Genomic DNA, 7,802 nt, shown 5'->3' on the forward strand with positions numbered 1-7,802 from the left:
TCACAAACATTAAAATTTCCTCCCAGCCTGCCTGTAATTTACCAAGAATACTAATGGAATCCATGCTACATGGATTCAAACATTGCACATTCGTGTCAGTTTGGACAGAGTTCCAAAAGAGTTCAGCCAATGACAAAGGAACAGATGAATAAATGCACTTTGCTTTTGTTTCTTGCCTGTCTCGCTTTTTAAAGATTGCCTCTCCCCTGATTCCTCCCACTTTTCTCTTTCATCTCTTCCTCTAAATGTAGTATATGCATTATCATTGGAATAAGGCTTCTGAAGAGTGAATCAGACCTCATTGTCTCCTTGCTTAAAATTCTCCAGTAACATTCCACTGTCTGGGATCATTTAGTCCATGCTACCCTCAATGTTATCCTAAATGATTTTTGCAGGATGCTCTAGCTACAAACTCCAAATGGCCCCAACCCTTCTCTGTCTTTGTTTCTCTTGAGAAGTTAGTGTAGTCCATTTCCCTTCACACTTACGAATTTGGAGAACCTTTTCCACATAGTCTACCTCTCATTCTTGATTGGTATAGTCCACTTACTATCTTATTTGCAGCTCTTTCAGTTTATAGAGACTTGTTTATGAATTGAACTTACCAATGCATTTCAAAATCTTCCCATCCCACTGTAGAGCAAATTTCTAACCCATTCATGAGTCAACACAAGCCCTGGATTTAATGAATAAATACACATCATCCCAGAAAGAAGATAACAACTTGGATACCTGAGCTCAAACTTAAGTCCACTGACTGACAATGAATGATATGCCCATTTAACCTCCTATGTTGTTTTTTTTTTTTTTCTGTGCCCTTTTGCTACCTTACCAAGTTTGAAACAGGAATTCTGAATTTTCTGGAATGACAAAGCAAAGGCACCCTCAAATAGGGTCCCTGCCTGTGCTTCATTCCCGTGTGGATCCATCCCTGTGTATGTTAACAAAATCTAATCTCAATTCACTTACAGTCGGTAAAAACTATTTATTTCATCAAATTATCCTCATTTAACAAAAAAAATCAAAACCTCCTTTCACTGCCATAGGAAGTCATAGTTTGTCAAGACAGCGTGAACTTGTACCCAGAGAGGGCTGAATTCTATTGCAACCTCAAAAACCACAAAAATGGGAGAAATCTGAGAAGTCAAATATGTTCTTGGGCCTCCAGGATGGGCCCAAGGACTTCTTCTGTGTCGTGTATTACCCATCTTACCCTCACCACAGTTCTTGGAACAGACACATGACATGGCATGGAGGTTTCAAAGACAGTTTTCACAGCAACCCTTTTGGGCCTTTTGAGTTTCTAGTGTAACCTTTGAAAACAGCTGGGCCAAATTCCATCTTGTCTGAGGCTCACACAGCCCTCCCCTGTATGATGTTCAGGGTTAGGACAAAGGAAGTTCAGGGAGAAACACTGAGCAAGTTGTGATGTGGCCAAGTGATTACAGCTGTTTTGACAATAGATATGCAGATGCAGATTTTATTGCTGGTTGTGTTTTATTCATTGTTTTAAACTTTTAAACAATTTATAGATCTCTATGGTTTTATATTTTTTCCTCAAAGCTGAGAGAAAAAGTTTAACCTTCCTATATGTGTTTCTACCCATGAAAATATATTTGGGCATGCATAAGAAATATATATTCATAACCATGTTAGCCCCATAAAAATGAGATATAGTATAATTTGATTAAACAATCTATCTGACAGCCTTGGACTCTGAACAAGTGTTACTCATTAGTAACATAGCATGACTAAAAGGAGAGCTAGCCCTAAGTCTCAGGATATTCTTCGCTATTTCATTTATACATTAAATTGACTTGACCTCAGTTTACTCATCTGAAAAGCAGAAGTAAACAATAGAAGGTGACGTATCAGAGGTTTTGGCAAGGCTCAAATAAGTTCATACAGGTAAAATGCTTGGCACAGGACCTTGCATATGCCATGCTTGGAAAACACAAGAGAGAGGTGCTCTACCATACTCCTAGAGAAAATAGAAGTTGCTACAATTGCCTTGGACAATTGTATTAAAATGTTGATTGAATTTTAAACCTGGTACATCTCCAGACCTAGCAGCTTCACTTCTCTGAATTTACATCAGAGACAAGCGCTTGTAACTAAGGAGACATGATAACACACTCAGGAAAGTATGGTTTATAATATACAGGAAGCAATGAGTTGTTTAACTTTTAAGGGGATAGAAGAAATTGCCTAGCATATGTAATGTAGAAATAAATGAGTAAATAAGGCTAATTTCTATAAAAAGTACTCTCACATAATTCGAGAGTGATAATCCATCCTGGTCTCATTGATCCACCTTCTCTCCATCTTCTACCCCTGTTATTCATCCCCCAGACTTTGGAAAGCTCCTCTAAGTCCTTTCCGTCAATCTGCTGACCAGGGCAGAAGAAGGGGTACTGGGGCCTTCATGAGCATTTACTAGACCAGGCCAGAAAGTGTCACCTGTCTCCTTCCTCCACAGTCTACTGTCAGAACTTGGTAATTTAGACACATCCAATCACAACGTAGTTTATATAGAGGTTCAGGGAGAAAGGAAAACAGAAAACTATCAAATTCTGACATAGACATTGCAATATTAAAAGAGAGATCTGTGTTTCTTAAGGAAGAGGCGTTACAAGACACTCTACTGGACGAAAAAACGAACAAGCAACTCAGAGGGAGCTCCCTCAGAAAGTGGACTACAAGATGAAATTGTTCAGAATGTTTGTTAGAAATATGCTTAAGGTCAGCATCTGAAGAGGCAGGAATGGGCAGGGGGACAAGAGCTGTGGATAGAACCAGGAGTAGGCTGTCACCCCACAGGGTCCTCAGGAGCTGAGAAGGTCCTTTTAAGCTGCGACAACTTGGACTATCCCAGCAAGGCAAGTATATGAACTTGAAGAGCCAGCGCATTGGGCATCAAATGAAACTGGGTCAGTCTTTGGATGTACTTGACTCCTGGAGGAGGAGACAGCTCTGGTGTCTCTCTGCACAACTGAAAACATCTGTTGGCAACACTTCCAGCTAAGGCAATGAGTTGGTCACTGCAACTGGATCGTGCACTGCTGTGCTTCGTAGGAAGTCAATTACTACCGTACAAGAAATGAACATAGTCATTTTCTCGGACTAAATTTCTATGTAAACATCAAAACTGCATCAAAACTGGGCATTTTGGTGTAATAAGCAAGGGTCTAGATGGCAGAGTTCCTGCTGAAAAAAAACTGATTTAAATTTTTAGAATAAAGATCAAAAGGAAATGTCCACCATATCTATATTTTTTAATGTTTTAAAAACAAAACTGGATTTCTTTTTCACTTATACACAGGGCTTTAATAAATTGTATTTGCAAAGTGTTTGTTGTGCGTGTATGTATGATCAGAATACTGATATAAAAACAGTATGTTCATTTCCATTTTGCATATATAAAAATAGCTTGCATTTCTTTTCAAGGTTTTGGCCGACTTTTCTTCCTTCTTCTTCCGCCCACAGTTTTGGCTACTGCATGGCTTCCTAACTTCTCCATCAAGGGTGAAGGGGGCTGGCTGAGGGATGCTGGGTGTGGGGGGGGGAGAGGAAGGAACTAGAGCCAGCCAGTCTCAGTCCTTGCAGCAACTCTGCTAAACAGGTTTAGCCGAGGGAAATGTTGAAAAGAAGTTACAACGATTGGCTTCCCTTGTTAGCCATGCTCGACACACCCTCCTCCTCTTAGGTAGACTCATGGGAATTGGCCATAATTGCATTTGCAGTGAGAGTGACTGAACACGCCTGTCTTCCATGACGATGTACCTCCTCTAATTAGACTTTTTTTTTTTACATTTTAAACAGCACTCTTAACAGGATATTTTGATTAAAGAGACATTTTCTCTTGTATTTTCACCTGCTGCCCATCTGCACATTTTCCTTGATGTCATAGTTAATCTACACAGACCAAAAACTCTCCTTGAGTTTGAGATGGAATCTTAACATTTATTTTTGTCTGGTTTATTTGGGATATCTGAGTAGCCAAGATGCAGAGCATATAATAATTTAATATTGAAATAAACATTGGTTGACTAAAATGAAATTAAGTATCTTTGCAAGGCTACTGGTATCACTCTGCCCTTAGAAGTCTTTGTAATGGTTGATCCTCTCAGTTTTATTAAGCAATCTTTCCCAAATCAATGATGAATGATTTGAATGTTTGTGCATATGTATGTGGGGTGTGTGTGTGTGTGTGTGTGTGTGTGTGTGTATGAAATAAATAAAATTCAAGGACCTGGAGTTCTCATTCATATTGACACGCAGTTAATTTGATGCAAACCCAACACTTTAATTCAGTTTGTCCAGCTACAAAACAAATGTATGAGGGAAAATCTATATATTTTTGTGTTCATGATTTTTACTCCAACATTAATATTAACAAGCTTACTATAGAAAAGTTTTATTAGTATCAATCAGAACTGGGTCTTAACTCTGCTTCAGGGAAATTAAGTGCTTCCCAAAAGATCCTACTTTCTCATTTGTTAGATATATTTTTGTTTTCCAGGTCAAACCCATAGCAAATAACAGAATGACTGGGATACAGCAAATCCACAATAAGGAGCTAACCTCAAGTCTCAGTAACTCCTCTAACAAGACCCAATCTGTTTTTCTCCTTCTCTAAGGAAAAACACACATTGTAAAATAAGAATGCTTCAAAGACAACTTGAAGCCATCTGGGAATTCTAAAGGCTGAAAAATTCCATGAGTTCATAGTAGTCTTCACTAATTCCACTGATCGTAAGTCAAAAGAGAGTCAAGTGTGCCCAAACACATTTTTGAGGATTTCTTCCATCCTCCCCTCGCAGTCTCTCTGGGGGTGGCTGTGCCTGTGAAAAGCATTGAAAATCTCAGAGAGAGTCACCTTTCAGGACTGGAATGTCAGAATACAGTATTTTCCTTATACCAGAGGAGCTTAAGGAGGAAGAGTTTCCAGCTCTGCATGAAGCTGAGTAGGGAGAGAGAAACTGATAACTGATACAGATAATGGACACTGACACTTAGGGCAAGTAATCTACCAAGAGATGAAAAAAATAAAGCAAGAAAGTGAACATAAAGCTGAATGGAAGAAGTACCCACCCAACAAAGCTGTCTACCAGCAACAACATACATCGCATTCTAGAAAGATTGGAGGTTATGTGGTTACAGTGGATTGTGGGTACTTTCTTGTAGAAAGTGAGGCCTTCCTCCAAACATTACAACCACTGCCTAAAAGCATAAGGAGTGGCCTCAGTAGGAAGCATGAAGTAATTTAGGGTGTTTCCAGTGGATTACACTAATATAGTTAGGAAATTATTTGTAGAGAAATCTTTACTTTCCTGAGTGTTTTGGGACAATGTGTGAATAAGTAAACAGGAAGTATCTTTGGTGGTCAGTAGTCAGTAGGCCATTAGACAATGTGAAACTAGACATGGGATCAAAGAAAGATTCACCACTAGACAACAAACTCTAAGAAATCAAGGAGAGAGGGGGGGAGGGAGGGAGGGAGGGAGGGAGGGAGAGAGAGAGAGAGAGAGAGAGAGAGAGAGAGAGAGAGAGAGAGAGAGAGAGAATGTTTTATTTGCTGTTTCAATATCAGCTCTAAGGAAATGTTCAGCACTTAGTAACCCTGGGTGAGAAAGAATCTTGCCTGGGCATTTTTTATGCTCATTCTAGATGAAATGTTAATGACTAAAAGTACAAATAAAAAGCAACAGTTCCTCTTTGCATCCCATCGGTCACTGGGCTCTTCATTCTGTGACTGTGAAAGCTGTTGCAGCATGGCTATGTGTAGAAAGATGGGCCCAATGGATGTAAGAACACATCATTTGTCCAAACATATCTGCTTCTTTGTAAAGAGTCCCTTGTTGATTTTAATGTTTGCTGGAAAAACAGAATTACTTTCTTGATTCCAATTAGGATAATATTGAAGAATTTACTTTTCAAATGTTTTATTATGAGTCACTAAACTGAACTATTTTAATTATAATTCAAATGAAACACACATATTAATAAATCAACAAAAACAATTACTATTTGGGAAAGAGCCATCTCTATTGGTATTCCTCAAACCTGATTGTGACTAGTATTTTTAAAGGTGCTGGATTAGCTTTGAAGTGGCACTTGAATTAACTGGAGGATCTTTTGCCACCCTATATCCCTTTTTGTGCATTCAAAAAATATACTTGCTCTGTTTCTGGCCATAGACACAAACTTATATTGAAGAAGTCACCTCTGAAAAACAACTAGAAAAATGCACAGAAAGCTTGCAACAGCAATTCAATATCAAAGAAAGTCAATAATCTTGAATGGAACACAAAAGGCAAAATATGCTCTTTCCAACCACCAATGCTATAAAAATGAAACATGCATTGAAGACTATCAACTTTCCTCTAACCTCTTACCATACACAACATACACTACAAACAAATCATAAAACCCAAAACTATAAAACTTTATGAACTTGAGCAGGAAAGACATCTGAGGACCCCAACTAGTAAAAATAGATTTACTGGCTGGTTAAAGTGCGTACTTCACAAACACAAGGGCAGGAGTTCATATGCCAAGAATCCATGTATCTGGAGAGATAGCTCAGAGGTTAAAAGCACTGGTTGGTCTTACAGAGGACATGGGTTCAGTTCCTAGCACCCCTGTGGTGGCTCCCAAGAACCCATGTAAATATCAGGTGGGTGTTGCAGCCACCTATAATTCCAGCCTCAGAAGGCGGAGAAGGGGAATCCCCAGAGAAAGCTAGTTAGGGAAACCAGCCTTGTGAGGCAAGCTTGGAGTTTGAGACCCTAATGTTCAACCTCATTAGCCATGAAGGAACATGAGTTAAAACTACCTGGATTGTTTCCAGTTTCTTTCTTCACACATTTGTTGCTGTTAAATAGGCAGTCTACTGATTTTTGTGGGCTAACTTTGCATCTTCTATTTTGCTCAGTGTGTTTACCAGCTGAAGGAAATTTCTGGTGAAGTCTTTAGGGTTTTTTATTTATAGAACCGTAACCTCTGCAAATAAGGACATATTGATTTCTTCCTTGTATCTCTCTATCTCCTTCACTTGTCTTCTCATTCTAGCTAAGACTTCAAACACTGTGTCAACAGGAGGGGAAAGAGCGGACATCCTTTTCTTGTTTCTGATTTTAATTTTTTTGGTTTTTTTGGTTTTTCGAGACAGGGTTTCTCTGTGTAGCTTTGCGCCTTTCCTGGAACTCACTTGGTAGTCCAGGCTGGCCTTGAACTCACAGAGATCCGCCTGGCTCTGCCTCCCAAGTGCTGGGATTAAAGGCGTGCGCCACCACCGCCCGGCTTGTTTCTGATTTTAATGGAAATTCTTTGAGGTCTTTCTCAGGTTAGCATGATATTAACTGTGGGATTTTCATATATTGTCTTTACTGTGTTGAGATGTGTTCTGTATCCTTGTTCTCCTCAGGACTTTTACCATACAAAGGTTGTGAATGTTGTCGAAGGCCATTTCTGCATCTAATGAGATGATCACGTGGTTTCTGCCCTTCAGTCTGTTTACATGGTGGATCACATTTGTTGCTTTATACATGCTGAGTCAGCCCTCCTTCAGCTCTGGGATGAAGCCATTTTGCTCATGTGCAGGAGTTTTTGAAATGGGTTCTTGAATTAGGTTTGTAAGAATTTTTTTGAGATTTTTCATTTTTTGCATCTATGTTCATCAGAAAAATGGACCTAACGCCCCCTTTTTTTTTCTTTATCCAGTTTTGGTCTCAGGGTAATATTGCTTTTATAAAAATAATTTAGAAGTGCTCCTTTATTTTCTATTTTACAGATAATTT

Source organism: Peromyscus californicus, unplaced genomic scaffold (genome assembly GCF_007827085.1).
Source record: "Peromyscus californicus insignis strain IS unplaced genomic scaffold, ASM782708v3 Scaffold_6__1_contigs__length_162567912, whole genome shotgun sequence".
Taxonomy (NCBI): Eukaryota; Metazoa; Chordata; class Mammalia; order Rodentia; family Cricetidae; genus Peromyscus; species Peromyscus californicus.